The sequence below is a fragment of the Myxine glutinosa genome, chromosome 1 (assembly GCF_964187855.1).
Source record: "Myxine glutinosa chromosome 1, kmMyxGlut1.1, whole genome shotgun sequence".
Taxonomy (NCBI): Eukaryota; Metazoa; Chordata; class Myxini; order Myxiniformes; family Myxinidae; genus Myxine; species Myxine glutinosa.
The window spans coordinates 337,470,526-337,485,867 of record NC_136261.1 but is presented as its reverse complement, the minus strand read 5'-3'; the positions used below and the strand labels follow the sequence as shown (position 1 = coordinate 337,485,867).

At 53.2% G+C, this 15,342-nt stretch overlaps 1 non-coding gene across 1 annotated transcript; it reads left to right on the top strand.

Moving 5' to 3' along the window:
- Window positions 1–1,123: 1,123 nt before the first annotated feature.
- TRNAY-GUA (transfer RNA tyrosine (anticodon GUA)) lies at window positions 1,124–1,215 on the top strand. Its single transcript is given in 2 exon segments — window positions 1,124–1,160; window positions 1,180–1,215. It is a non-coding gene; the product is annotated as a tRNA-Tyr (tRNA).
- The last annotated feature ends 14,127 nt before the right edge of the window (window positions 1,216–15,342 follow it).

Genomic DNA, 15,342 nt, shown 5'->3' with positions numbered 1-15,342 from the left:
CTATGTCCAAAAAACGCTTCAACCAATCAGAGAGCAGCGAGCTATCACGTGTGCCGAACGTGGCGATCAGACTCTGCCTCGGACGGCACATTTGACAGCGTATTCATTTATTTCACGTTGGAAAACTATGTTGCCGTTAAACTATGTTTTAAAACGAATTCAAACTGCGATTAAATTAAAACGATTCATCGTAACTGCGATTTGCGAACTTCCGGACAGTGACGACTTCACTTCCGGCAGCCAATCACAGAACGCTTTGTTGCGTAGGCGTGGCCGATGTGAGACGAGCGGAGCTGAGCGCGTTACGAGCTGACCGCCATTACGGTACGTAATTCGATTTCTTATGCGCATTATTTCTCCCAATTCAGTCAGAGCGAAGGGCGGAAGCGAAGAGCGTTGTTTTTTTTGTTTACGGGCGTACGGGCGGGGTAGAGCGTACGGGTAGCGTTTTTTTTTTTTTTTGGCAAGGAACGGGCACCCACGTACGGGCAATGCCCTAGTCTATCTATAATTCCAGTAATCTCTGTACGTTTGTACGTTTGTCTGTGACCGCTGTTTCTCGACAACCACGGGTCCGATATACTTTTAACTTGCCAGGTATATTGCTGGGGACCCGAGGATGTGCCTTTTCAAGGTTTCATATTAATCGGACAATTACTTACCGAGCTATGTCCAAAAAACGATTCAACCAATCAGAGAGCAGCGAACTATCGCGTGTGCCGAACGTGGCGGACACACTCTGCCTCGGATGGCACATTTGAGAGCGTATTCATTTATTTCACGTTTGCAAACTATGTTGGCGTTAAACTATGTTTTAAAACTAATAAAAACGAATTTGCGATTCATTCGCTTTCCTGCGCGTTTGTGCACGCGATGGCGATTTCTTTACCAAACTCCGGAAGCCGTTCGCTTTGGACCAAACCATTGCATGTAAATAGAGGGGGGGGATTGTCACCGTACTCGCAAGCCGTTCGCTTTGGACCAAACCATTTCATGTAAATAGAGGGGGGGGATATAATTTTAGATATAGATATAGTACGGGCAATGCCCTTGTATGATTAAAAAGAGTAAATATGAGAATGAATGAATGATTTGTTACACATTTATTTACACCATTTTCAATCCTTCGATAGCTCAGTTGGGAGAGCGGAGGACTGTAGATGATCTTTCCCTTCAGGTATCCTTAGGTCGCTGGTTCGAATCCGGCTCGAAGGAAGTTTTTTTTTTGTTTTTTTTTGCATTCGAATCTGGCTCGAAGGAAGTTTTTTTTTTGTTTTTTTTTGCATTCGAATCTGGCTCGAAGGAAGTTTTTGTCCCCGTCGCACCGCGGAGCGAAAGGGGGACTATGGTTTTCCCCTCCATCCGTGTGTCCGTCCGTCCGTGCGTGCGTGCGGGCGTGCGGGCGTGCATGCGTGCGTGCGTACGTGTGTGCGTGTGTGCATAAGGGAAGGACCGCATTCGAATTTGGTGTGCAGGTGCAACCCACGTCAAAATCCAAGATGGCCGCCGCCATGTATGTCTGATGCCATGTATGTCTGAATATTGTGAGTGGAATATCTCGAAAAATAAGCGAAGTACCAACTTCTAATCTGGCGTGTGTGTGTATCTAGGCACAAGGAAGAACGCTATTGAAAATTGGGTCGCTACGTCAAAATCCAAGATGGCTGCCGCCATGTATGTCTGAACGTTGTAAGCTGAATATCTTGAAAAATAAGCGAAGTACCAACTTCTAATCTGGTGTGTGGGTGTATATAGGCACAAGGAAGAACGCTGTTGAAAATTGGGTCGCCACGTCAAAATCCAAGATGGCCGCCACCATATATATGTCTGAACATTGTGAGCGGAATATCTTGAAAAATAAGCGAAGTACCAACTTCTAATCTGGTGTGTGGGTGTATATAGGCATAAGGAAGAAGGCTGTTGAAAATTGGGTCGCCACGTCAAAATCCAAGATGGCCGCCTCCATGGATGTCTGAACGTTGTGAGCGAAATATCATATCATAGCATGTTTTCTGCATCTTCCACTTTGTCAACTGACATCACTTCCCCGACGGGGGACCTAGGCGTAACGCTTGTTTATTTTTATTTTTGCATTAGAATCCGGCTCGAAGGAGTTTTTTATTTATTTTTTTGCATTCGAATCCGGCTCGAAGGAAGTTTTTTATAATTATTTTTGCATTCGAATCCGGCTCGAAGGAAGTATTTTTTTTTTTTGCATTCGAATCTTGCTCAAAGGAATTTTTTTTTTTTTTGCATTCGAATCCGGCTCGAATGAGGTTTTTTTAATTTGATTTTTTGCATTTGAATCCGGCTCGAAGGAAGTTTTTTTTTTTTTTTTGCATTCGAATCCGGCTCGAAGGAGGTTTTTATTTTTATTTTTTGCATTCGAATCTGGCTCGGAGGTTTTTTTTTTTTTTTTTTACATTTAATAAGCGCGCGATAAATTTATTTGTGAAAACGTTACTAACAGTGCTGTAAAGTCCATTACGAGGTAAATATCGGTGGTGACCAGCTGGGAATTATTATTTTACTCTGCTAAATACTATCACAAGTAGTACTTGATACACCTTGAAACTAACATTCAAAACAACGCGTGCGACAACGATAGTTTTCAATTTGTAATTCCTTCCATTCACAATCATAATGTATTCACGTTCTTTCATCGTTCAATATGCTTTTCTGAACTGACGTCCTTCGATTGCCAAGTTGGTGGAGCGGAGGACTGCAGATTGTGGAGCATCTTCTTCCACATTGTGGAGCAATGTGGAACAATTTCTGGGGTAAAGTACGGTTACAATTTGACTTTCAACATTATTTAACGTTTCAAATATTTTCTTCCCTTCTTGCCCACACGGATTTGAATAGTTTCCATTACAACCACGCCATCTTTGGACGTGTTTGACGATGTTCACGTTTGTGCTGTCATCGCTTCTCTGACGGATTTAAGCAAAAGACGCCATGTTGTCCTTCACAAACATTCTGCTGTATTCAGTCGATCATTTTCCCGAGATCATCTCCCATTAGCTCGGCGGCTAACACCCATTATTCGTGTGAATCTTTCACATTGTTATACAAACATCAGCTTTGGCCGTTATGCTCTAAAATAGATACTCTTTAAATGCAGTCGATTAGCCAACTCCCAAAATTCAACATGACGGCCATGTTTTTCAAAATGGCCGCCGAAATAACTATTAAAGCGTGCCTTAAACTTTGTCATATTGAATTTGGGATTTGCGAGTATTGATACAAAATCACAGAACTGCATATTACCTATAAAAGGTAGTTTAAATTGTCAGTTTACCGAATTAAGATAAATTGAAATAAGAATAAATTGAGACATGGCTCATTGTAAAGAGCTCTCCATGAGGAATAACATATGTTAATGATGATGTCATAGGTGCCTCCATTTTGACGTCATAATTTGACAAGTACAAAACTTCATCCGATCAGGATGAAATTTCTTGAGCATCATCTATGGATAAATTGGTCGAGAAAAGAAATAATGGTGACGTCATCGGTCACGTGGTTCTGTCGCCATATTTGTTTTAACACAAAAGCCTTAAAAACCACTCAAAGCACGTCCTGGCGAGGGTCTGCAATCTCTGCTCTTTCGTGTTGCTTTTGTTATTAGAAGCGGCTTTGGAAAAACGCCACGATAAAGCTATCTTGTTGTGTAGCCATTGCATGTGGAGGAGGTCAACGATAGTTGCAGAGAGTCGACCAGCCGACGTAGCCATGTTGGCTTTCAAAGCCACAACGGCCGTTGCAGCAAGTTGTGTCAGTTCCAAGTTGGAGTGAGCTGCTGCTACCACACAATGTGCTTGGTGTGGTCATTTCGAGAGAACCATGTGACGCATAAATCGAGGATTATTGGCGTATTCAAAGCCTAATGTTTGTTGGATCTGGCGATGCCAATGCGACGACTTGGAGTCACCCAACTGGAGGTGGTGCATCCCTTGTTCAAAACGTCGCGATTCGCTATCCGCGACCCGGTATATAAGGACATCTTTGAGGACGTCATGCCGGATTATGTCACGCACATCACAATCTGTGGTGGCAAAGCCTGCAGAACATGATCAAACATCGTGCTGTCCGCCGCCATCCGGGCATAGTGGTCCGCCGCCATCCGGGCATAGTCGATGCCGAGGTGGACCGCGTGGGCCACGGACCCGGAAAGGCAAACCGCCACTGGGTTGTCCTTCCCTGCGACGTGCCGGATGTCCGTCGTGTATTCGGACACGGCCGAGAGGTGACGCTGCTGCCGGGCCGACCACGGCTCGGCGACCTTGCCCATCGCGAACACCAGTGGCTTGTGGTCGACGAAGGCCGTGAACGCACGGCCCTCGAGCAGATGGCGGAAGTGCCTGACCGCCAGGTGGAGCCCGAGCAACTCGCGGTCGAAGGTACTGTACCGGCGTTCGGGCGGGCGAAGCTGCCGGCTGAAGAACGCCAGCGGTTGCCTAGCTCCACGCACCCATTGCTCGTGCACCGCGCCCACCGCGTAGTCCGAGGCGTCGGTGGTGAGGGCGATCGGTGCATCGGGCGCCGGGTGCGCGAGCATGGTGGCGTTAGCCAAGGCGAGCTTCGCGCCCACGAACGCTGCGTCCATCTGCTCGGTCCAGGTAACGTCACCTTTGCCCGGCTTCCCTCGGAGGGCCTCGTGCATGGGGCGCAGGAGCTGGGCGATGCGGGGCAGGAACCGATGGTAAAAGTTTACCATGCCCAGGAACTCCTGGAGCCCCCTGATCGTGCGGGGGCGCGGAAACCCCTTCACCGCCTCCACCTTGGCCGGTAGGGTGACGGCCCCGTGCCTGGTGACGCGGTGCCCCAAAAAGTCGATTTCAGTGACACCGAACCGGCACTTGGCGGGGTTCACGATCAGGCCATGCTGGCCCAGACGTTCGAAGAGCGTGCGGAGATGGTGTAGGTGCTCTTCGCGGGACGTGCTTTCGACGAGGATATCATCCAGATAGACGTAGACGAAATCCAAGTCGCGCAAGACGCTGTCCATGAGGCGCTGGAACGCCTGAGCCGCATTCTTCAAACCGAAGGGCATCCGAAGAAATTCGAAAAGACCGAACGGCGTGATGACAGCCGTCTTCGGGATGTCCTCCGGCCTGACGGGGACCTGGTGGTAACCGCGTAGGAGGTCCACCTTCGAAAAGAAGGACATGCCCGCCAAGCGGGCGGAAAAGTCCTGAATATGGGGGACGGGGTAGCGGTCGGGGGTGGTGGCGTCGTTGAGACGGCGGTAGTCCCCGCATGGTCACCATCCCCCGCCGGGCTTGGGCACGATGTGGAGCGGCGACGCCCAAGCACTCTCGGAGCGCCGCACGATGCCGAGCCGCTCCAGCGTAGCAAACTCGGCTTTAGCTACCGCGAGCTTCGTCGGCTCGAGGCGGCGTGCCCGGGCGTAGACCGGTGGCCCGGCGGTGGGGATGTGATGTTCCACCCCGTGCTTGACGGTCCCGCCGAGAAGGTGGGCCGCGTGAGGGCCGGGAAACGGGCGAGGAGGCGGGTGAATTCGTCCGCTGCCGGAAGCGTACAGATGAACCTGGCCGGAACCGAACCGCTCAGCAAGCCGCTCGATGAGCCGCTCCGTGAGCTGCTCAACGAGGCGGGCAGCGCGCACGCGAGCGAGCTGAATGTCTCAGCCTGGACAAGCCTTCTGTGCTTTACGTCGACCAACAGGCCATTGGCACAGAGGAAGACCGCGCCGAGCAGTGCCATAGGCACGTCGGCAGTCACGAACGACCATCGGAAAACCTGCCCTCCGAACCGCAGAGAAAGGCAGCATTTTCCGTATGTGCGAATGGGCGTACCGTTGGCAGCAAGCAGCACGGGGCCCCGGCCCGCGGACTGCTTGTCGGACGTACCGGGCGGGAACGACACTCACCTGCGCTCCCGTGTCGCACAGGTAACGGCGCCCAGATAAGGCATCTGTTATGTACAGGAGGCTGTTTAATCGGCCGGCGCTCAGTGCCACTACCGAGGGCCGGCCCGGGCATTTCCCGACCTGCCAAATGAGCACGGCGGGCGACAATTCCGAGCCTCGTGGCCGAACCTAGCGTGGAAATGGCACCAGGTTTGCGGCGAAGCCGGAGGCCGCGGTTTCCGCGGTGGTGGTGGGCGAGGCGTGGCGGCCGCCACGAGGCGCCCCTCGGAGTAGGGGTGGGCACCCGCAGGAGGTTCAGCGGCTACGCGGTGCGTCGCGTAGTAGGGGTGGGCACCCGCAGCAGTTTCGGGCTCGGGAGCCATTACGGCCGCACTGAAACCCGCCTGCATGTCCAAAGCCGCATAGAACTTGGCGGCCTCGGCCGCGAGCACTCGGGGTTCCGTTGTTGCAGAACTGGCCAACGCGAGATGTACTCGTGCTGGCAGCTGGCGTCGAAATAACGCCCGGAATAGAGCGTTCGGGGTTTCGTCGCCCATGAGCGACAGCATATGGTCCATTCGGACCGACGGTCGCATGTCACCGAGCTCGGGAAGGTCCAAGAGGCGATCGGCCCGTGCGTCCACCGTGAGGCCGAACGTGGCGAGGAGGAGACGCTTGATCGCCTCGTACCTGTCATCGGCCGGTGGGTTCCTCAGGACCGACACGACGCGGGTGGCCGTGCCGGCCCCGAGGGAGGCGACCACGTGGCAGTAGCGTGTCTCGTCCGCCATGATGCCTCGAAGCCTGAGCTGGGCTTCGGCCTGCAGGAACCAGATCTCCGCCTGAGCTTCCCAGAACTCGGGGAGCTTTATCGCTACCGCGTTGGTTGCCATGGCTGTGGCGGGTTCGGGTGGTCAGTGACGACTGACCAGAACGTTGGAGGTCACCAATGAAGCGTGGTGTTACGCGCGCTGCTTGTAAGCAAGGGGGAAGCGGCCAACGCGGTAAGTTGTAAGAGTCTTTATTCAAGAGCTCCACTGTAACACTGGAGCGTTCCGGGCTGCGTGCCCGGTGTATATCCCGCGGCCACGCCTACCCCTCGGGCGTGGCCGCCGCCCACTTGGCGCGCGGAACGATGTCATCACGCCAGTGAGCTTTCGTGTCCGCTACAAAACTAACATTCAAAACAACTCGTGCGACAACGCTAGTTTTCAATTTGTAATTCCTTCCATTCACATTCATAATTTATTTACGTTCATTCATCGTTCAATATGCTTTTCTGAACTGACGTCCTTCGATTGCCAAGTTGGTGGAGCGGAGGACTGCAGAATGTGGAGCAACAATTTCTGGGGTAAAGTACGGTTACAATTTGACTTTCAACATTATTTAACGTTTCAAATATTTTCTTCCCTTCTTGCCCACACGGATTTGAATAGTTGCCATTACAACCACGCCATCTTTGGACGTGTTTGACGATGTTCACGTTTATGCTGTCATCGCTTCTCTGACGGATTTAATCAAAAGACGCCATGTTGTCCTTCACAAACATTCTGCTGTATTCAGTCGATCATTTTCCCGAGATCATCTTCCATTAGCTCGGCGGCTAACACCCATTATTCGGGTGAATCTTTCACATTGTTATACAAACATCAAGTTTGGCCGTTTGCTCTAAAATAGATACTCTTTAAATGCAGTCGATTAGCCAACTCCCAAAATTCAACATGACGGCCATGTTTTTCAAAATGGCCGCCGAAATAACTATTAAAGCGTGCCTTAAACTTTGTCATATTGAATTTGGGATTTGCGAGTGTTGATACAAAATCACAGAACTGCATATTACCTGTAAAAGGTAGTTTAAATTGTCAGTTTACCGAATTAAGATAGATTGAAATAAGAATAAATTGAGACATGGCTCATTGTAAAGAGCTCTCCATGAGGAATAACATATGTTAATGATGATGTCATAGGTGCCTCCATTTTGACGTCATAATTTGACAAGTACAAAACTTCATCCGATCAGGATGAAATTTCTTGAGCATCATCTATGGATAAATTGGTCGAGAAAAGAAATAATGGTGACGTCATCGGTCAGGTGGTTCTGTCGCCATATTTGTTTTAACACAAAAGCCTTAAAAACACTCAAAGCACGTTCTGGCGAGGGTCTGCAATCTCTGCTCTTTCGTGTTGCTTTTGTTATTAGAAGCGGCTTTGGAAAAACGCCACGATAAAGCTATCTTGTTGTGTAGCCATTGCATGTGGTCGAGGTCAACGACAGTTGCAGAGAGTCGACCAGCCGACGTAGCCATGTTGGCTTTCAAAGCCACAACGGCCGTTGCAGCAAGTTGTGTCAGTTCCAAGTTGGAGTGAGCTGCTGCTACCACACAATGTGCTTGGTGTGGTCATTTCGAGAGAACCATGTGACGCATAAATCGAGGATTATTGGCGTATTCAAAGCCTAATGTTTGTTGGATCTGGCGATGCCAATGCGACGACTTGGAGTCACCCAACTGGAGGTGGTGCATCCCTTGTTCAAAACGTCGCGATTCGCTATCCGCGACCAGGTATATAAGGACATCTTTGAGGACGTCATGCCGGATTATGTCACGCACATCACAACCTGTGGTGGCAAAGCCTGCAGAACATGATCAAACATCGTTTGTTGCCCTGTAATTGCACGGTTTCTGAAGGTTTCTCCACTTGTGTAAACCCCAATGCTGGATTCTGGACGCAAAATGGCGGCAGCTTGATTGCGGTGGCGGCCAAGAGCGAAACCAGGTCAACTATGGAGGGATCAGAGTTTGTCATTGTGGTCAAAGATATCACTTTATGCTGCTGTTGGTTCACGAGTTATCAAGGGACCACTATATTCGTCATGTGTGTGCGTCTGTGTGTGTCTGTGTCTGTGTGTGTGTGTCTGTCTGTCCGCAGCATAATTAGCCGATGATATCATCCGATCTTGATGAAACTTGGGTGGGAGGTTGATATCATGATGTAGTTGAGTCCTGCCTAGAGTGGGCTTATTGCGCCCATTGTGGGCGGAGCCACGCCCGAAAAAGATGTCTTTTTAGGGGGTAATCGAGTTCAAGCTACATCTTCTCTGAGGGGTTTGGTGAAATCTGACAGGGGTTTCGATATTTGGTTAGGCCAATGTCATGTGTCTAGCCCCACGGAGCTCGATTTTTCATTTTCGCCCCAAGGTCAAGGTCACAAGGTCACGAAATTTAGAAAAGTCGATTTTAGATGGTTTTATTACATTGTTCGCTTCCTGATAGGGTGAAATGTCGTACATGATCTTATATTATCACATACATCATGAAATACAAGTTTTCCAACAAATTTCAGAATCCTCGACCTTTGACCGTTGAAAGTTTCAAAGGTCAAAGGTCAAAGTTTCAAAGTTGTCGGAATCTAACCGAATTTTCGGTATTGTGTAGCTAACTAACCTCATAACTGATTATACATTATTTTCTATCTCATTTCAAGGTCAGTAACCTTCCTTTTGACATTTCAAGGTCACAAGGTCAAATTTTCAAAGTTGTCGGAATCGAACCGAATTTTCGGTATTGTGTAGCTAACTAACCTCATAACTGATTATACATTATTTTATATCTCATTTCAAGGTCAGTAACCTTCGTTTTGACATTTCAAGGTCACAAGGTCAAATTTTCAAAGTTGTCGGAATCGAACCGAATTTTTTGGTATTGTGTAGCTAACTAGTCTCGTAACAGATAATACATTCCTATTTATATATTTTCAATGTCGGTTTTGACCTTTGTCATTGAATACCGCTCGCTCGTGAACCATCGTCGTCTCCTGACTTGTTTTACTTTATCTATCTATAATTCCAGCAATCTCTGTGTGTCTGTGTGTCTGTGTGTCTGTGTGTCTGTGTGTCTGTGACCGCTGTTTCTCGACAACCACGGGTCCGATATACTTTAAACTTGCCAGGTATATTGCTGGGGACCCGAGGATGTGCCTTTTCAAGGTTTGTAATTAATCGGACAAGTACTTACCGAGCTATGTCCAAAAAACGCTTCAACCAATCAGAGAGCAGCGAGCTATCACGTGTGCCGAACGTGGCGATCAGACTCTGCCTCGGACGGCACATTTGACAGCGTATTCATTTATTTCACGTTGGAAAACTATGTTGCCGTTAAACTATGTTTTAAAACGAATTCAAACTGCGATTAAATTAAAACGATTCATCGTAACTGCGATTTGCGAACTTCCGGACAGTGACGACTTATCTTCCGGCAGCCAATCACAGAACGCTTTGTTGCGTAGGCGTGGCCGATGTGAGACGAGCGGAGCTGAGCGCGTTACGAGCTGACCGCCATTACGGTACGTAATTCGATTTCTTATGCGCATTATTTCTCCCAATTCAGTCAGAGCGAAGGGCGGAAGCGAAGAGCGTTGTTTTTTTTGTTTACGGGCGTACGGGCGGGGTAGAGCGTACGGGTAGCGTTTTTTTTTTTTTTTGGCCACGGAACGGGCACCCACGTACGGGCAATGCCCTAGTACTTCATGAATGCTGCTTTTTTGTTATTACAGTATTATAATACAATTATTGTTTTTATCAGCATCGGAGGTGTAATGGTTAGAACATTCGCTCTAAGTGATGGGAGCAGGGTTGGGTGAAAAATGGTGCCAGACCTGCAATCAGAAGGGGCCCATAATGACCAAGATAGATTTTTTTTTTTAAATGTGTACACATTGCGATACGTTTAAATACTACAACTACTACTGCGTCGAGCTAGCTCGGCATTCCATGACACGTTTCTTCCATTCATCTCTGTCACTCATGGCATTAGGTAGTTCGTTAACCAGACACCCAGTATCATTTGTAAGCTGATCGATATATGTTTTCGCAGGTCTCCCTGGTGCCTGTTTGCCGTGAGTTGGTAACCAAAGTAAAACATCGCTTGCGAGCTCATCTTTGTTTCTCCAGCAGTGCCCAGCGAATCTTAATCTGCGTTGACGTATGGTTACACTGATTGGTGGGATTTTTGCATACAATTCATATTTTGTGGGGTGCTCTTTCCATGAGATGTTAAGGGCTGCTCTGAGCATGCGAGTGTATGCACCATCCAGGGCCTTTTCTAGTGACGATGTCAAGGTCCATGTAATTGCCCCATATACAAGAACCGATTCAACAGCTGCTCTAAAGAAGTTTCGTTTCAGCTCTATTGGAAGCGCAGATTTCCAAATCTTGCCTAGACTGTTTAAAGCTCCCCAAGCCTTTCCAAGTCTGATGTCGACACGTTTAAATAAAGAATATGTTGTAGCGGCTACCGCTGGGTTTTCACAATCGCCTTGCACCTATCAAGGACGCGGAGCGATCACCATGCCGGGCTCGTCCAGGACGCCCGGGCAGGCCCGCGCTCAACTTGCCAGGCCTCGGTCGGGACGCCCGGGCATGTCCGGGCATGCCCGGGCAGGCTCGACCTCAACTTGCCAGGCCGCAGCCAGGACGCTGGGCCACGCCCCCTCTCGCCTTTCCTGGGCAAACGCTCCGGGATAATATGTATATATATTGCTGCCCGATAAACGGGCTTTTCAGAGTGCCTGAGTGTTTGGTTTGATTAAAGCAACTCGGATGAATTCCAGCTTTTTGTCGCGTCCATTCTTCCGATCGACGTGGGAGCCCCAGCTCCTTCATTGGTGACCTATCGACATGGACACGGCAGTCGCCCTTAAACTGCCTACCTTCTGGGAGGCTCACGCGGCGGTTTGGTTCGCACAGGCGGATTCCCTGTTCGCCCTGCGAGGCATCACGGCCGACGACACCCGCTTCCACCATGTGGTAGCAGCGCTCGGTTCGGCCACCGCGGCCCGCGCCCTGAGCCTCCTAGAGAGCCCGCCAGCCGCTGACAAATACGGCGCGATTAAGAAGCTTCTCCTCGACGCTTTCGCCCTCCCATCGGCGGAACGCGCACGGCGCCTGCTCGACCTGCCCGAGATCGGCGACACGCGCCCTTCTGAGCGAATGGACTACATGCTTCCACTGCTCGGCGAGCACTCTCCGGCATTCCTGTTCCGGGAGCTGTTCCTCCATCAGCTGCCTAACCCGGTACGCCTCGCCCTGGCAAGCACGACGATCACAGATCCCCGGGCCCTTGCCAGAGAAGCCGACAAGATCTCCGCCGCAGGACAGCGCATCGCAGCGGCGACATGGGACCCACCGCCGTCCGACGCAACACCCATGGCGCCCGAGCACCCGGCACGGTCGACGACCGAACTGCCGACGCAATTGGCGGCCGCTACACCGAGCCGACCATCTCCAGCACGACGACCGGGGCCTCCACCTGACCAAGCGTGGTGTTACTATCATGCCAGGTTCGGACAGAAGGCCCGGACATGCCGACCCCCGTGCACCTTCGGCAGGCCGGGAAACGGCCGGGCCGGCGTTCATTACCAGCCATGAGCGCCGGCCACACGGGCAACTTACTGTTCATCATGGATAAAGCGTCCGGACGGCGCCGGCGCCCAACTGAGCATCATACCCGCCTCTGACCAGGACAGGCAATCCGCGGTTTGCGGCCCCTCCTTGGTTGCGGCCAACGGATCGACCATCCGCACCTTCGGCCCGCGCAACGTCACCCTCTGCTTCGGCGGCCAACGCTTTGCTTGGACGTTTGTAACCGCAAACGTGCCCATGGCTCTGCTAGGCGCCGACTTCCTCTGCGCACACGGACTGCTGGTGGACATCCAACGGCGTCGTTTAATCAACGCCGAAACCTTCAGCTCCCTGGTATGCACATTGAGCAGCTCCGCGCCGACCGAGCTGGCATGCGCCGTCCCGGTGGCGAACGAGTTTGCTCGCCTGCTCACGGAGTTCCCGGCCCTCACGCGGCCGACGTTTTCGGCCGTCGCAGTACGGCATGGGATCGAGCACCACATACCAACCACGGGCCTGCCGGTCTACGCCAGGGCCCGCCGCCTCGACCCAGCCAAGCTCGCCATGGCGAAGGCCGAATTCGACGCGTTGGAGCACCTCAGCATCGTGCGGCGCTCCGATAGCGCGTGGGCCTCGCCACTGCACATCGTGCCAAAGCCGGGGGGTGGATGGCGCCCATGTGGCGACTACCGCCGTCTCAATGACGCTACCACCCCCGACAGGTACCCGATCCCGCATATCCAAGACTTCTCCGCCCGTCTGGCGGGACGCGTCATTTTTTCGAAAATTGATCTCATACGGGGATATCACCAGGTACCTGTCAGGGCGGCCGACGTCCCTAAAACGGCAGTCATCACGCCGTTCGGCTTATTCGAATTCTTGCGGATGCCGTTTGGTCTCAAGAACGCGGCTCAGGCGTTGCAGCGCTTGATGGACGGCATGCTGCGTGACCTGCCGTTCCTTTTCGTTTACCTGGACGACATCCTCGTCGCCAGCACGTCCCGGGCGAGCACCTCCTCCACCTCTGAACACTGTTTGGGCGCCTCAGCGAGCACGGCCTCATCGTCAACCCGGCCAAATGCCACATCGGCACGATGGCCATTGATTTTTTGGGCCACCACATCACCAAGAACGGGGCCGTGCCGCTGCCAACCAAGGTCGAGGCCATCACCACGTTCCCGTGTCCCCGCACCATAAAGGCCCTGCAGGAATTCCTGGGAATGGTGAATTTTTATCACCGCTTCATGCCCCGCGCTGCTCAACTCATGCGGCCCCTCTACGAAGCCCTCCGGGGCAAGCCGGCCAAGCACGACATCGCCTGGTCCGCAGCAATGGATGCGGCCTTCCAAAGCTCAAAGCGGGCCCTTGCCGACGCAACACTGCTCGCTCACCCGGTGCTCAACGCTCCCATCGCCCTCACCACGGATGCCTCCGACTACGCGGTGGGCGCCGTACATGAGCAATGGGTGAACGGGGTTTGGCAGCCACTCGCTTTTTTCAGCCGGCAGCTCCGGCCGAACGAGCTCAAATACAGCACGTTTGACCGGGAGCTCCTCGGTCTACACCTGGCCGTCCGCCATTTCCGCCACCTCCTGGAGGGCCGACCTTTCACGGCGTTCGTCGACCACAAGCCGTTGGTTTACGCCATGGCCAAGGTCACGGAGCCGTGGTCGGCCCGCCAACAGCGCCACCTCTCCGCCGTGTCGGAGTTTACCACGGACATCCGGCACGTCGCCGGCAAAAACAACGCCGTGGCCGACTGTCTTTCCCGGGCCAGCGCGGACGCGGTCCACCTGGGCGTGGACTTTGCGCTTATGGTGGCGGACCAAACCACCGACACCACGGTGCAAGCCCTCCGGGCGGCGGACACGGGCCTCCGCCTGGCCGACATCCCCTTCGCGGACACTGTCCTGCTCTGCGACGTCTCCCAAGGCCAGCCTTGCCCCATCGTGCCCGTCACCTGGCAACGCCGCATCTTCGCCTCCCTCCACGGCCTTTCCCACCCGGGCCGGCCTTCGTCGGGACGTCCGCGATTGGACCAGCACCTGCACGGCCTGCCAACGGGCCAAGGTCCACTGACACACCCAGGCCCCGCTGGCACCTTTCACCGTGCCCGAACGACGTTTCGACCACGTCAACGTGGGTCTGGTGGGCCCCCTTCCCCCATCACGGGGGTTCACACACCTGCTCACCATGGTGGACAGGACCACCAGGTAGCCGGAGGCCGTTCCCCTCGTCTTCACCACCACCGCCGACGTGGCGCAGGCTTTCATCGCCACCTGGGTCGCCCGCTTCGGCGCACCGGCGGACATCTCGTCAGACCGCGGACCACAGTTCACCTCCGAGCTGTGGGGCGTGGTCTCCCGCAACCTGGGGGTCAAGCTCCACCGTACTACGGCCTACCACCCCCAAGCAAACGGGTTGTGCGAGCGATTCCACCGCTCCATGAAGGCCGCGCTCATGGCCGGCCTTCAAGACGGCGGTTGGGCCGACCGGCTGCCGTGGGTCCTTTTGGGCCTCCGCACGCCCCCCAAGGAGGACCTCCAGGCATCCACCACCGAGCTTGTCTATGGCCAGGCGCTACGCGTCCCGGGCGAATTCGTGCCCGACGCTACCAGTCCCTGGTCCGCAGCTCACCAGCGCTCGGACCTCCAGGAGGCCGCCCGACGGTTTGCCCCCGTGCCAACATCCCACCACGGTGACCCCCAGTCCTACGTCCCCCCAGCACTTCGCACAGCGGAGTATGTTTTTGTGCGTCACGACGCACATCGGGGGCCACTCCGGCCGCCGTACGACGGGCCCTTCCGGGTGCTGCGACGGGATGACAAGTTGTTCGTCATCGACATCGGCGGCAGGTCGGACCGGATTGCGGTGGACTGCCTCAAGCCGGCGCACGTGGATGTCGATCACCCACCACGGGTGGCCCTTCCGCCGCGGCGAGGCCGCCCCCCGTCCACGGTGCCCCCCACTCGACCGCCCACCACCACACCCGACCCCCTCCCACGACCCGCCAGGGGTCGCTTCGGCCGGGTCATCAGGACCCCCCTCAAATTGACCCTGCCGGTGCAAG